The following is a 13833-nucleotide window of genomic DNA, read 5'->3' as shown; positions in this document are numbered from 1 at the left end:
TTCTATCTTGTTTGTGGAATTCTCGGAAAAGATTGGCATACACATAACACCTTTTTTGTATAAAAATTCATCGCAAACAGACAACAACGGCGATTATGAAATAAATAATGAAAACGTATATAATTCTATTGTTGTGGTAAAATTAAATATAAAAATAAGGAACACACTATACAAATATATTATAGCACGTAACAAAAAATTATCTGATCAGAACTTTTCTCGATAAATAGTTTTAATTTTTACATTCATTACTTATTTAACATTTATATTTAATAACAGATTGTGTGGTTTCTAAGATCAACTGCAAAATGTTAATGTTACTATTGTGTACACTATTTTTAATTCTTTTCCGAAAATTCATGTGCACAAAATCGGAAACAGAACTTGTATACTTAATCAGTTAATTGTTCACGTATTCAGTTTTTAAAGATTTTTTTCTGATCTACACCGTCTACGGAGAAGTAAACGATATCGGATTAAATGTAAAACTTGCTGAAATATTTGATATATTTTTCAGTTAAAGTTTTCTTGCAATCCTGACCTGACAGAGTGCCGAGTATTGTACTAAAGAACTGTGTTTTTTCAATCTCATTAAGTTATTGGTCATACTCATTACCATTAGAGACCCTAGATATACTTTGGAAAAGAGTTGTGACACGAAACGTCAAAATTAATGGTAAATTTTATTTTACTATGCTGGCTACGGATGCCTTTTTTGAGTCATGTTTTGACAGTTTGTAATTGTCATTTAGTACATAGACGTGGAAGAGAATAGTCGTCGTCTGTTGTGTACGAAACTGTAGAAATACAGAAGCAAATGGTTTCTCATTGTTTAAAGGCCCCGAAAACAAGATATTACTTAACAAATGGAAAGAAGAGATGCAATATCCATCTTGAAAAATTGGCAAAAGGGCTTACATTTGCGAGGTTGTTGTCCGAAATTGTATTTTCCATCTAATCCTTGGTCAACAGGTTCACTTCAAAAAAGAGAATTTTATATTTCAAGTGAATGCAAAATACCTATGTGAGAACGCAATTCCAACAATTTATAATGTGGCTGTATTTACCTCAAAATGACTTGGCAAAAAAAAAATGTTATTGATGAAGTTCAGCAGACTATTTTCTAAAAAGACAACTTCATCAAAAAACTGCAAATGAAAAAATGTTACAAGAAAAAATAACGCGGGGTGCTGAAGAAGAAATTAATGTTTTGAAAGCAAAAATTTCAAGTTTAGAAGGGCAAGTAATAAATTACAAAAATAAGGACGATGCATAAAACAGAACTATAAAAGGGATTCTCAACGAAAAGCAAATTCAAAATTGAAGTGTGAAATGTAAACTACCAAAACGCTGGAACAATAAAACAATAGAAGAAGCCATTAAAACAAAAATTTGTCTGTGGAACATCAGGACATAAGTATATCTTTTGAATATAAATTTTCCGATACCTTCAAAGTGGAACCCTATGCCGTAAAATTCAGCACATACCGTTTTTACCAGGAATTTTACATGAAATTTTTACCTATTTAACAATCAAAATTCAAAATTTTAACGATTAGGAAAGAGATTATTGTTTATTTTTAGGCGAAGCAGCAATCAATCCAGGTAAAGAATACTGTCGACGTTCCTCATTACTTTTGGGAAACAACATTAACAAATTTAAATGAAGTCGCTATCTATGTTTTGTTTTTTATGTTAGGAGGTGTAAGCTTACGATGGAAGCAAATCGTATGTTATCATTTTACTGGGAATTCCACACGCGGAGACACATTATCTAGAATTGCAAAAGAAATTAAAATCAAAAGTACAAAAACGCAGTTCCAAAATTCAATAGTTAACCCAAATAACAAAAGTAGGAATGTTGATTTTGCTGCTAACGCTCCACCTTTATCTAAAAATGTTCAATCCAACCTCATGTGTTCTTCGGCAATTTAATTAATTGTTTGTGGAACATTTCTTAATTATTTCGAGTTACAGAAATTCGATGACCATGCTTGTTTTTGTATTTTTTTTTCATTGTTATTTTAATTAAAAGATGTAACAAATTTTAACTTGTAAGTTTTATTTAATATAGAGGTACATGAATCTATATATTTCTACTGAGATTTTTCTACATATCAGAGCAAATATTCATGATGGAAATGTGAGGACGTTGTAAAAACACTGTTTATCATAGAGTAGTAGATAGAGAACCTACTAAACATGCTTCAAATTTCTTACCACGGTGCCGTTCGTTAAATTACAAAATGTTGTTTTGACCAGAAGCAAAACGATTAGATACTGACAATGTGATACACTCTCCAAATCTTAGCTGGGAACAACGATAGTACCTAAGTACAGAATGGTGTTTAAACTTAACTGCAAATTGTGATATAAGTAATCTTATAAAGATTACCTAATCAGTATGATTAGGTATTCCGCATTTTTCTGTTTTACCAGCGATGCCGGTTGCAAATTGTAAGAAGTACTTAACCGCATAACACTTCTTCTTAAATATAAGGTACTGTCAGTGTCAGTACTGTTAACAAAATTTCAAAGAAACTATTTGGAGCACTACGCCACTGCTTGAAAATGTAACTTAACCTATAAATTTCTTTTGAAGTTTCTGAAACTAAATCACTAAATTAGATAAAGACAGCAATCACTATAGCTATTTCATAACTGACCGTCATGTAATAAAGATAGAGACAGAAAATGTCCGTGTCACAACTCTTTTCCAAAGTATATCTAGGGTCTCTAATTACCATTGTTTCTGTTATTTAAGAATTCATTATCTGTAGGCAAATTTCCAACAATTTGCAAAAACAACCATGTCTTCTTCATTTCAGGCGATCGGAGTAAAATTGATAATTATTATAGGGGCAGGTGTAATGAATCAGTGATACGAAAAATATTAAATTTTACTGTTGCCAAACAATTACAGTGGATTTCTTCGTCTGTTGTTTCTGAAAAACAGAATGGTTTTTATAAGAACAGATAATTTGATGAATTACTACTGTCATCCGAATGAAGCTTTCCCTCAAAATCTCAAAAACTAAAAATTGATTCACTTTACACAGATTTCTCGAAGCTATTCTACAAAGTCAACCGTAAGTTACTTATTTTTAAGATGAGTTTCAGTAAATTGTTTCAGCGGCTAGACTATCAATTCGTTAATATCGATTTTATCTAATAGATCTCAGCAGGTTTAAATAAGTAATCACTAATCATTTATTGTCTTCTCAATACTTTGCATTTTCCAGTGTATCACAAGGCCCAGACTGCAGACTTACCTCGAATTTTCATTAACGATTTGATATTTGGATTTCAGCACTCTACTTTCTTACTTTATGTTGACGATCTGAAATTAGTCAAGACTATTCAATCTGTTGATGATGATTTAGAATTTCAACTAGACCTAGACACTTTATATAAATGATTAGTGAGCAATTTCTTTCTGTTGAATTTTAAAAAATGTCTAAGCGAAGGAAGTATTGTAATCGAGTCCGTCGGTCGACTCTCTACTTTTACGTTTTCTCGACCTTCTGCGACTCCTAAAATACGTTCCGTTACCGTCTGTCCGTCTGTCCCTCTTTCCGTCCGTCCGTCTGTCCATCTGCTGTCCCGATTTTTTAATATATATCAAATCGGTCTTGTATTTTGATTAGAGAAATCATCAGTAATTCGTGTAAGTGAAGTAAAAAATTTAGGAAAGATTTTTGACTCAAAACTTATGTTCAAGGAGCATTTTTATTATATTTTTAATAAATCAAGCATGCTAGACTTACTGGCGTTAGTGTCGTATATCATGTGTTTCTTTTATTTGATACAACCTCTGTAATTTTTTTATTTTTAAAGGTAAACATTAGGGATGTACCGATTAGTGGCCGACCGGTCGGATAAGCCGACTATTCGGCCGTTTTTCATCGTCGGCTGGCAGTCGGCGACTGGTCGGCTAAACAGCCGATCGGTCGGCTTTTTTTATTAAAATTAAAATAGTATACGAGTATAAAACAATTAAGCCCGGTTTACAGAACCTCAATTAAATATTTAATTGCGATTTAATTTTTAACACCGCGTTAAACTACCATGTGACCGACTCGACGCCAATCAAACGTCGCTAATGGCCTTGTTAAATGCGCGATCAACTTAATCTCAGTTAAAATATTGTATAAAGTGGCCCTTAGATTTTTCAGTTTCTCGATTTTCAATTTTTATTTCTTCAATTTTTGATTTGCATAATAATAATAATTATGACTTAAAATTTTTCACTTTTTCAATTCTACGATGCTAGAATTTTTCCATTTTTGAATTTTTCGATTTTTAATTTTTGAATTTTTCGTTTTGAGTTTTTAGTTTCTTTATTTTTTCAATTTTTAGGTTTTTTAACGTTGTGATTTTCCAATTTTTCAAGTTTTGTACTGAGTTACTACAAAAAAATTAAATGTTAAAATTATTTAAACAAATTTAATACATTTTTTGGAAAACAAAGGAACTTTAGTGATTCCTTTTATTAAAATAAAACAAATTTTCTAGATAGTCAGAGAAATAGAAAAAAAACACACTGTCTGTGGCATTTATAAACCGGTTTTAGCAAAGCCGAACAGTCGGCCGACTAGTCGGTTTTTACTGGCCGAACAATCGGCTAGTCGGTTAGCCGGCCAGACCTACAGTCGGTACATCTCTAGTAAACATATAGTTCTTTCAGCAAATTTGTATCATTTTAAAAGATCGCTAATGTAAATATATGACATGAGTGTCAATTTTACAAGCTAATAGATTGTCATCACTAAAAATGTGAATTTTTCGTCTATTTTATTGAATAACTTTTTTAAGTATTGGTTTTCGAATATTGCTTGCTTTTGATTTTTTAGAAAAAAATAATCCTTCTATTTATGAAAAGATATACCTAGTGTTCCATTAAAAAAAATAAAGTTGACGTCATTTCCGGTTCTACTAGAAGTAATAATAAAAATGTGAGGTTGCCATCGCATAGACCTTTTATAATGATACAAATTTGCTGGATTATGTAGGTACAATTTTATGATATTGCCGTCAACAAATCAACAAAAAATGTATGATGTTTGTTTTTTTTTGTTCTTCATGGACTCGTTAATAGTTATATTATATACATAATCGCAACTTATTAAATCGATTAACATTTCTAATACTTCCTTCAAATAGTAAATAGAAGAACCATGATGGAAACAACGAATAGGATGGCAGAAAATTCAATATTTTTATTACTTGATTGTAATAGAACGAAATTCAAATCCAGAATAAGTGTAAGTTAGGTATATAGATTATGTAGTGTACCATTAATCATTATAGAATGTTAGTATTTATGATTAAGGATGTCCAGGAGTTAAATCTGGGAACCTGGCAGGCCAATTCATTTTTTAGGATAATGTTCCTCCAACCTCTGACTAGACCCGCAAAATACATATATACTGACGCACCGTCCAACCGTAACCACATATTCTGATAGACCCAACACATCTTGCACTTGATTTTGAAACAAGTTCAAAATTGTGTTATGGCTTACCCGGTTTGGTTTGAAAATTGTTGTTGAAATTCTCGTCTTGTATCATTCATAATAGGTACATGTTGGGTAAAGTATGATCCCTGCTCAAATCTACCAATCGACAGAAATATATTCATGACCTTTTTAGACGACTTTCGCGCATTCATCAGGTGCGGGAGGTCGAACTTCCCGCACGTGTGCTTTTTGCTTTCCGTTGCCACGGTAACCTTAAAGTCGCCGAGAAGCGTCAACAACCAATAACTCACAGTGAATCTCTTCAGTTTAAAAGTTTATTCGTTGCAAAAATTATTGTACACATTACGTTCATGCATGAAGGAGGCTATGCCGAACAAGTTGTGTAAATTACTATTGGTGCATGGTCACCTTCTTGTCAAGCCTGAATTGAATCTTTGTGTATCGCCAGGGGTAATATATATTTTCTTTAATTATTTCGTATACTGTGTTGAATTCATTCTAATTATTAGGGCAATACCTCTAATAGGAGGAGATTTTTCCATGTAGTCAATAACTTGTTCCTCAGTTTCCACCGTACTTGTGCTTCACGGCCTACCATCAGCTTGAAACGTTCTTTTTGGTTCAATGCATTCCGTTTCCCGTAACAATTTGTTCAACAAGTTTCTATCTTGCTGTTTTCTTCGTTCTCTAGTTATGCTACGCTGATTTTGTAAGTATTTGTGGCATTGTAAACAGCCTCCATTTCCAAAGCACGTATCAGAGCATCACTTGATGTCTTGAAAACAACTCCCATAATTGTGGTGTGCATAGTCCTCCGTGTTAATAGTCATAATCATAATAATTGTGTTAATTGTGTGATAGTGTCATTTTTGAGTGAAGTAGTGATCGTAATAATGCATAATAATACCTTGTACCTTGTATGTAATGGAACTATATATTAAGGAAGCTAACCGAATGCAGTGTGATTTTTGTAAATCTTATGTTTTGTTAAGATGATCAAAGCGAAGTGCATATGTGATCCGGATAATATACCAGCATTAAATATTGTGGACCGATGTATTAGTTGTTTTGTTGTACATTTACTGTATATCTTTAATTTATTTATTGTAACATATACCTACTAAAATGGCAAAATCTCAAATCTCTCATGTGCCTAAGTCTGGAAATAAATTTGATATACCTACGTGGTTTCAAACCAATTACCAGGGTTGGGACCAGGGCCGGCTCTAAGGAACCAGGTGCCCCGATGCAACTTACTGCTCAACGCCCTGTAAAAAATTATAGTAAAAAAAAAACTAATAAAATTTTGTAATAACATACTCGTATTTTTGTAGAGACATATTTACTTTTTATTAACAAACATACAATTGTAATGAATCAGTAGGTATATAAAATAAAAATATAGAAATAAATATGTAAATATATTAGTAATTTTTTTCAATTTTTAATATTTTAAAGCAAATACGATTTCAATAGCATATTACTAGAGACCGGAAAATATGCAGCAAAATTTTGGAAAATATGATCATATGATATGCATCAAATTTATGCAAATATGCAGTAATTTTCTTAATATATGCAGATATAGTGGTTCCGGCGAGAGATTAGGATATTTTGACAGTTGACATGTAAGTTGGCAGCAACCTAATACTATAAAATACACTGAAATTCCTACGCTGTCACTCACAGCTGGCTGTCACTCTCTCTGTTACAAATGTAAAGCTACTGAAAGTTCCATTACTAAGGTTAGGCCACTTTTCTGACTCTCATCTCCAGTGCTTCTTTAAAGTACATACGTGTCCATTTGAGAGGGCGCTTGCGAAAAATAATTCCAAGATCAGCTCGTAAGGCCATGCTCGGGCCGGCCCTCAACTGAGTAAGCGTATCGCTTGCCCAGGGTTTCTACCTGGTTTCTCCGAGTTTGTGAGCGACTCGCACAATACGAACACGTTTCGTAGTACGACAATGATCTCCGATAAGTCTATTTTACGTATATTTTTTTGGTAATAACTTAATTTATTGCAATAATAGACTTCTGAAATTTGAAATGACAACTTAAGACTAAAGATGGTATAAAATCAAAACCAGAACTCTCGTGAGAGTTGCTCTCCAGTGGACACGTACTTACACTTATGTTTTGTAGCGCTTAAGATTAGAATGATTTTGAAATTTTAAATTTCGCGCGGATGGTACACTTTTTTTCGCGCATATATGCAGTTGCATATGCTCCAAAAATTAAAAAAAACTTAATAACCCAACAGGTTTCCCGTACTTACCTTTTATTACAAAAAAAAAAAAAAAAATTCTTATATTAAAAAATAAATATGGGTAAACAGAATGAATTAAAAAATAGTAGTAATCGACTATTTAATTACTATTTTGATAACAATTAATTTTGAATATTTTTCGAAATATTCTAACAAAAAGTTTTTCCAGTGATTCTAAAGTATGTATTTGTAAATAGAAAAACTGGGTACTGCGTCCACAGATGTGAAAATACTTACCGGTTTAGAGCAGGCCCGACAAAACACAGTTTCTTCTTGAAGAATAAGTTCAGGAAAAGGTTTAATCCATAAATTAATTTGAGTTATCTACATATTGACACACCTGTGTCGCTTTAATAAATGCTTTGAATGCAAACACACGATGAAAAACAATTGTATAACGTCCCTTCGACCACCATAAAACATACCATTAACACACTTAAATAACGAACAAAAGTATTGGGAATGAACGGTATTTCCAAAAGTAATTAGAACCCGAATTTACCTGGAAGGATGGCTTAACACCCAGTGGTTCCTCCAAACTACCATAAAACCCAAATCTTTCCTAGTTATTTGAAGCTCAGGACAATAAATATGATTCATGAAATTTCGTCTTTCTAGATAAATGTGGATAGAATGGCAATCTTTTTTTTTCAAATTATCACAAAAATTGATAAAAATGCAAAATATGCACCCGTTACGTGAAATATGCAACACAAAATTGCATATATGCAAATATGCAATTTATTTTATAGCTGTATTCATTTTTAATTAGCATGATTCGTTTACATATTAAATATCTTATACTATTAAACGAGCAAAGTTTGTATATATATATATATATATATACGTCAATAATAACTTTTGGCCTCGCGCCAGATTTAGGCAACAAGTAATGGGAGAATATGAAAACCACATCCTAGCCTCAAACCTGTCATATCAGTGTTCAAATTTGTATTTATGGTTGCATCATTTACAACAAGCGAATGCTTGACACGTTTTAAAGTAGGTAAATATTTGGAGTTATAGTTTAAACTGTTTTCGAGTAAAAGAAAGAAAAGGTGGTATGAATCAGTTTATTCAGAAATAATTTTTTGGAATTAAAACAGCCACATAGAGGCTGAAGAAATTAAGATAATCAAAGAGAAAAGAAAACAACTTAAAACTAGGAAAGCTTACTTCGTAGTAAGTGCAATTATATTCTATGAACATTTAATACTACTATAAAACACCAAAGTAGATTATTCATATTTCTTATGAAGTTAGAGATTGCAATTATTAACAAAGTTGACAACGTATGGATAAAGTTAAATATATATCTTTTAGTCAAAAGAGGTGTCTGCATAATTTGTTACAGTGTGTTTGCAGGTATATTTGTACAATGCAGCAGCTGCTGCATTGACTATCCAAATGTAATGTATAAATAATGATTTGTCTGGTGTATGGTGCAGTCTTAAAATTAGGTATTTTTACTATATTTCAATTGGATAAATATTTTTACACATATTTGTAAATTCTCGTGCTTTGCCAGTTTTAGACGTTGGAATTTTAATTATTAGCGTATCGTTTTTGTCTTGAATGCCGTCATTATTTTTCAATTTATCCATTCCACATGCTCCTACAACTTCTAATAAAAAATAAACCTAAAACATAATGATTTATAGACAATGTGATTGACCTTGTTTGAGATCACCTTTAACATCAGGTACATTTAATCACGGGCTTCTGTTAAAAATTTTGGTAAGTCTTCTCTTGTAAATATATTTGATTTCTTGGCAATGTAACCTATATTTTTTGCTTGAAAACTTGGTGTACTTAGATATATCTATGCTGTTTCTTATTAACAGAGTTGACTTTAACTACGACTATGCAGCCCAAAGTGTTAAAGATTTCACAGAATTTGCTTTTTCAGCGAAATACTCGTATGCAATGAGGTGTTCTCCATATATTTTGCATGGTTGTTTCTGCGCAAAAAAAAAATTCATACCGCTTTTCATAAACTGTGGCTGAGTTTTTAGGTAATAAATTTGATATATTATCTGCCAGTTTTTGCAAGTTCGGTCGAATGCATGTAAACTGCTTGTTATTATTGCTATCCATCTCTATTTTGCAATTGCTACAGATCTTTCTGCAAGCAAAAATATTAAAAGTGCCGAAAAATAAGAGGTATGCTTCATACTTTCATTTAAAATGGGCATGTAAGCTAATAATCTGTTCTGTAATAATAATAAAAGCTTATTATAGGTTATGTAGATACAAGAAAATTGTTCAAATTCTTCCATTCCGCATACTCCTACAACTTCGAATAAAAAATATACCTAAAACATTATGTTTTATAGACAATGTGATTGACCTTCTTTGAGATTACCTTTGACATTAGGTACATTAATCACGGGCCTCTGTTAAAAATTTTCGTAAGTTTTCTCTTGTAAATATATTTGATTTCTGGGAAACATAACCTATATTTTTTGCTTGAGAACTTGGTGTACTTAGATTATATCTATGCTGTTTTATATTAACAGAGTTGACTTTAACAACGACTATGTAGCCCAAAATGTTGATTTCACAGAATTTTCTTTTTCAGCGAAATACTCGTATGCAAAATGAGATATTCTCCATATAATGTTTTCCATGGTTGTTTCTGCACCGAACAAAAACTTATTACAGGTTATGTGGATACACATTGTTCGCTGCCATAGAATGTCGCTGCACTTCAAGAAATCCACTGTTGCCATGCAAGGTTGCGACGTTGCGAGATTACGCGCAAATTTAGTTAATAAATTATATTTATAAAATTAATAAACCGGATGTGTTTCTAATAACTAATAAAAAGGGTTAACAAAGAGTATAGAATTACTGCTAAACCGAAAAACAATTTATAACCTTGTAAAATGTAATTGTGGAGGTAGATAATACTAATATGACAACACCGCATTTAATTTCTGTGCCGATTTTTGAACATAGAAAAAGCACATTACTGCGCGATTTCGAAAAAAGAAACATTACTATTTTTTAGCAGCTTTTAACCTCTCTTTTTATATTTCTCCAAGAAAGGCGTACATGTCAATTTTAAAATACCAGTTTAAGTTGGAGTAAGAAATTTACTTTTATGGTTGTGTGTACAGGCACTTCTACAATTAGCAGTACAAGTTTTTGTTAATCTCTTAAATTATTTTTCTACTTATGGAGCCAATCTGGATATTTGCTTAAGGGTGTGCTTTAAATTTTAGGAATTAATATCTTGGAACGTCATGCATCGTTTCCATACATTTTTGAGCTTCTGTTTTATTTTCTAATCACTTGGAATTTCATTTCCAAAAACAAAAATTGTACTTGAAATGATAGATATGAAGCTCATTATTCCGAAACATGTAATTATAAGATCAAATGTTACTATGCATGAAATGTATTATTTGATATAAAGTAACTTTTGATATCGCATTCTTTAGATTTTTTTCATGGGTACTTTACAGTTAATAGTATCACCATGAAATTGTCTCTTAGATTTGTTTTTCTTTCTTCCGGTATTTGAATCACAATTTGATAATCTTAAAACAACGACAATTAATTTAACTTTAGCTTGAGTTGTGAACCTGAAAGTTGTTTTGTATGAATTTGTGTGACAAAAGTGTACTAAAGATGAAAATAATTACTTATACTCTTTTATAATCATTAATTACATTTGTAGCAATTTTTGGCCTCTCGTATTTTATATTATTTTATCCAAGAAACAAGCGAAATTTGAAAAACCAGTTTAATATTTTAATGGAGCAGTAATTATGAACCCAAATGTTGCTATGGATAAAAACTATTATTTGACTTAAATTAACTTTTGGAATCACAGTCTTTGGATTTTTTTCGTAGATACTCCACAGTAAACAACATAATTATAAATCTGTCCCTTTGATTTATTAATTTCTCAATCCGCCGATATTTGAAAGACGATTTGGTATTCTTAAAACAAGGGTTACTAATTTAATGTTTCCTTGGACTGTGAGCCTGAAAGTTGTTTTGTATGAATCCATATGGGGTCAAAGTGTACTAAAGATGAAAAGAATGACTTCGTTTATAGCAACTTTTGGCCTCTCGTGTTTAATATTTCTCCAAGAATGTTTTTAATTTTGTAAGATATTGGGCCAATAAAACATACACCGACAACATTATTTGCAATTCTTTCAACCACCTATGAATTCATAAAATATCAACTTTTGCATCTTTAATTGAAATATTGTTCAATTCTAATCTAAACCATGAAAACTATAATAAAGAACTTCAGTCCATAAAACAAATTGCAATAAATAATGACTTTAAAGTAAAATTAATCCACAATCTAATTGACAAAATAAGATACAAAATTAAAAAAAAAAAACAATGTTGCTCGTTGTTCAAAACGGACCATGATACTAAGGAAGACATAGGTAGATATTATTTTCTGGATTTTATTGAAACATTATCTTACAAAATTAAAAACATACTAAATAGAGTGAATAAAAATGTTAATATTTCATTTAGAAAAATTAATTCAACCAGAAATCAGTTACTGAACAACAAAGATAAAATTACTTAACTAGATAAAGCCGGAGTCTATCAATTACAATTTGAATGTTGAGATTGTGCCTTAAATTTTACGAATCCATATCGTGAAATAATACACCTCATGAATTTCACTGGCTTGTGTTGAAATTTCGGGTTTCCAATTTTAAATTTATTAATCTAGTACTTCGTTCCAAAAACAAAATTGTGCCCGGAATGATGGGTTAATTACCTGTTTTCACATATACGAAGCGCACGAGTCCCAAAGTTACCTAACATGCAATTATGAGGCTAAATGTTGCTATGGATGAAAACAATTATTTGAATTAAAGTAACTTTTGGCATCACAGTCTTTAGATCTTTTTTCATAGGTATTTTACACTTAACAACATCATTATGAATTTATTTCTTAGATTTATTTCTCAATCCACCAATATTTGTCTTAACCTCATAGAAAATGTTTCGTCTTATGGAAAAAATCTGAATCTTTACACTTGGGGGTGTGCCTGAATATATAGCACCGAATATTGCCTCACATGAATTTTACTGCCTCGATTTGACCAAATTTTGGGTTTCCGATTTTAGATTTAATCATGTACCTAGTACTTTAAGATATGTTAGCACATGAGTACGAAATTATGAGGCCAAAAGTTTCTATGGATGAAAGCCATTATTTGATTTAAAGTAACTTTTGGCATCACATTCTTTAGATTTTTTTAATAGTTACTTCACAATTAATAACATAATTATGACTTTTTCTTTTAGGTTTATTTCTCTTATCTGTTATTAAAATAACTGCTATTAAGTTAATTTTAGCCTGGGTTGTAAGTTTGAAAGTTGTTTTCTACGATTCTGTGAGGCCAAAGTCTACAAAAGATGAAAATAATTTTAGGCCAGATAGTTCAACACTCAGCCAATTATTTATTTTTATTTATACTATTTTCGTGTGGTATAGCAAGAATAATGGTCAAAAATCAAGTATTTTAGGATCAAAAAACGGCACATCATTTTCCAGATAATATTAACACTAATAAGTCTAAAAATCTAACCAAATATTGACTTTTTTAAAGTGTTATAAGTTTACTGACGAGGTGGCTGAGAAAGGGGATGAACCCTGAAACTGGTATCACCAAAATAGTATAAATAAAAATAAATAATTGGTTGTTTGCAGAACTACCTAACCCAACTTTATACCCACGCTAATATGGAAACACACATATCAAAATAGTTAGCTCATTTATAGCAACTTTCGAACTCTGGTATTTTATATTTGGCTAAGTAGCAAGTACTTAAAAAATTTAAATTATCACTTTAACTTTGAATAAAAAATATTTTTATGAATGCGTCTACAGATACTTCTACCATTCACAGTCTAATTTTGCCTTAACTTCATACAAAATGTTTCGTATTATTGAAAAAATCTGAATCTTTACACTTGGGGGTGTGCCTGAATATATAGCACCGAATATTGATTCACATGAATTTTTCTGCCTCGATTTGACCAAATTTTGGGTTTCCGATTTTAGATTTATTCATGTACCTTATACTTTAATGTAT

General features: G+C 31.2%; 1 long non-coding RNA gene across 1 annotated transcript; it reads right to left on the bottom strand.

Moving 5' to 3' along the window:
- Positions 1-8609: 8609 nt before the first annotated feature.
- Positions 8610-10509, bottom strand: LOC135132890 (uncharacterized). Its single transcript, XR_010281104.1, has 4 exons — positions 10112-10509; positions 9923-10061; positions 9437-9871; positions 8610-9386 (listed from the first exon to the last, which is right to left on the bottom strand). It is a non-coding gene; the product is annotated as an uncharacterized LOC135132890 (long non-coding RNA).
- Positions 10510-13833: the final 3324 nt, after the last annotated feature.

The sequence above is a fragment of the Zophobas morio genome, unplaced genomic scaffold (genome assembly GCF_036711695.1).
Source record: "Zophobas morio isolate AGI-343-1 ecotype UQ-CSIRO unplaced genomic scaffold, CSIRO_AGI_Zmor_V1 ptg000021l, whole genome shotgun sequence".
In the NCBI taxonomy this organism is placed as follows: Eukaryota; Metazoa; Arthropoda; class Insecta; order Coleoptera; family Tenebrionidae; genus Zophobas; species Zophobas morio.
This window is presented reverse-complemented; position numbering and strand designations above follow the sequence as displayed.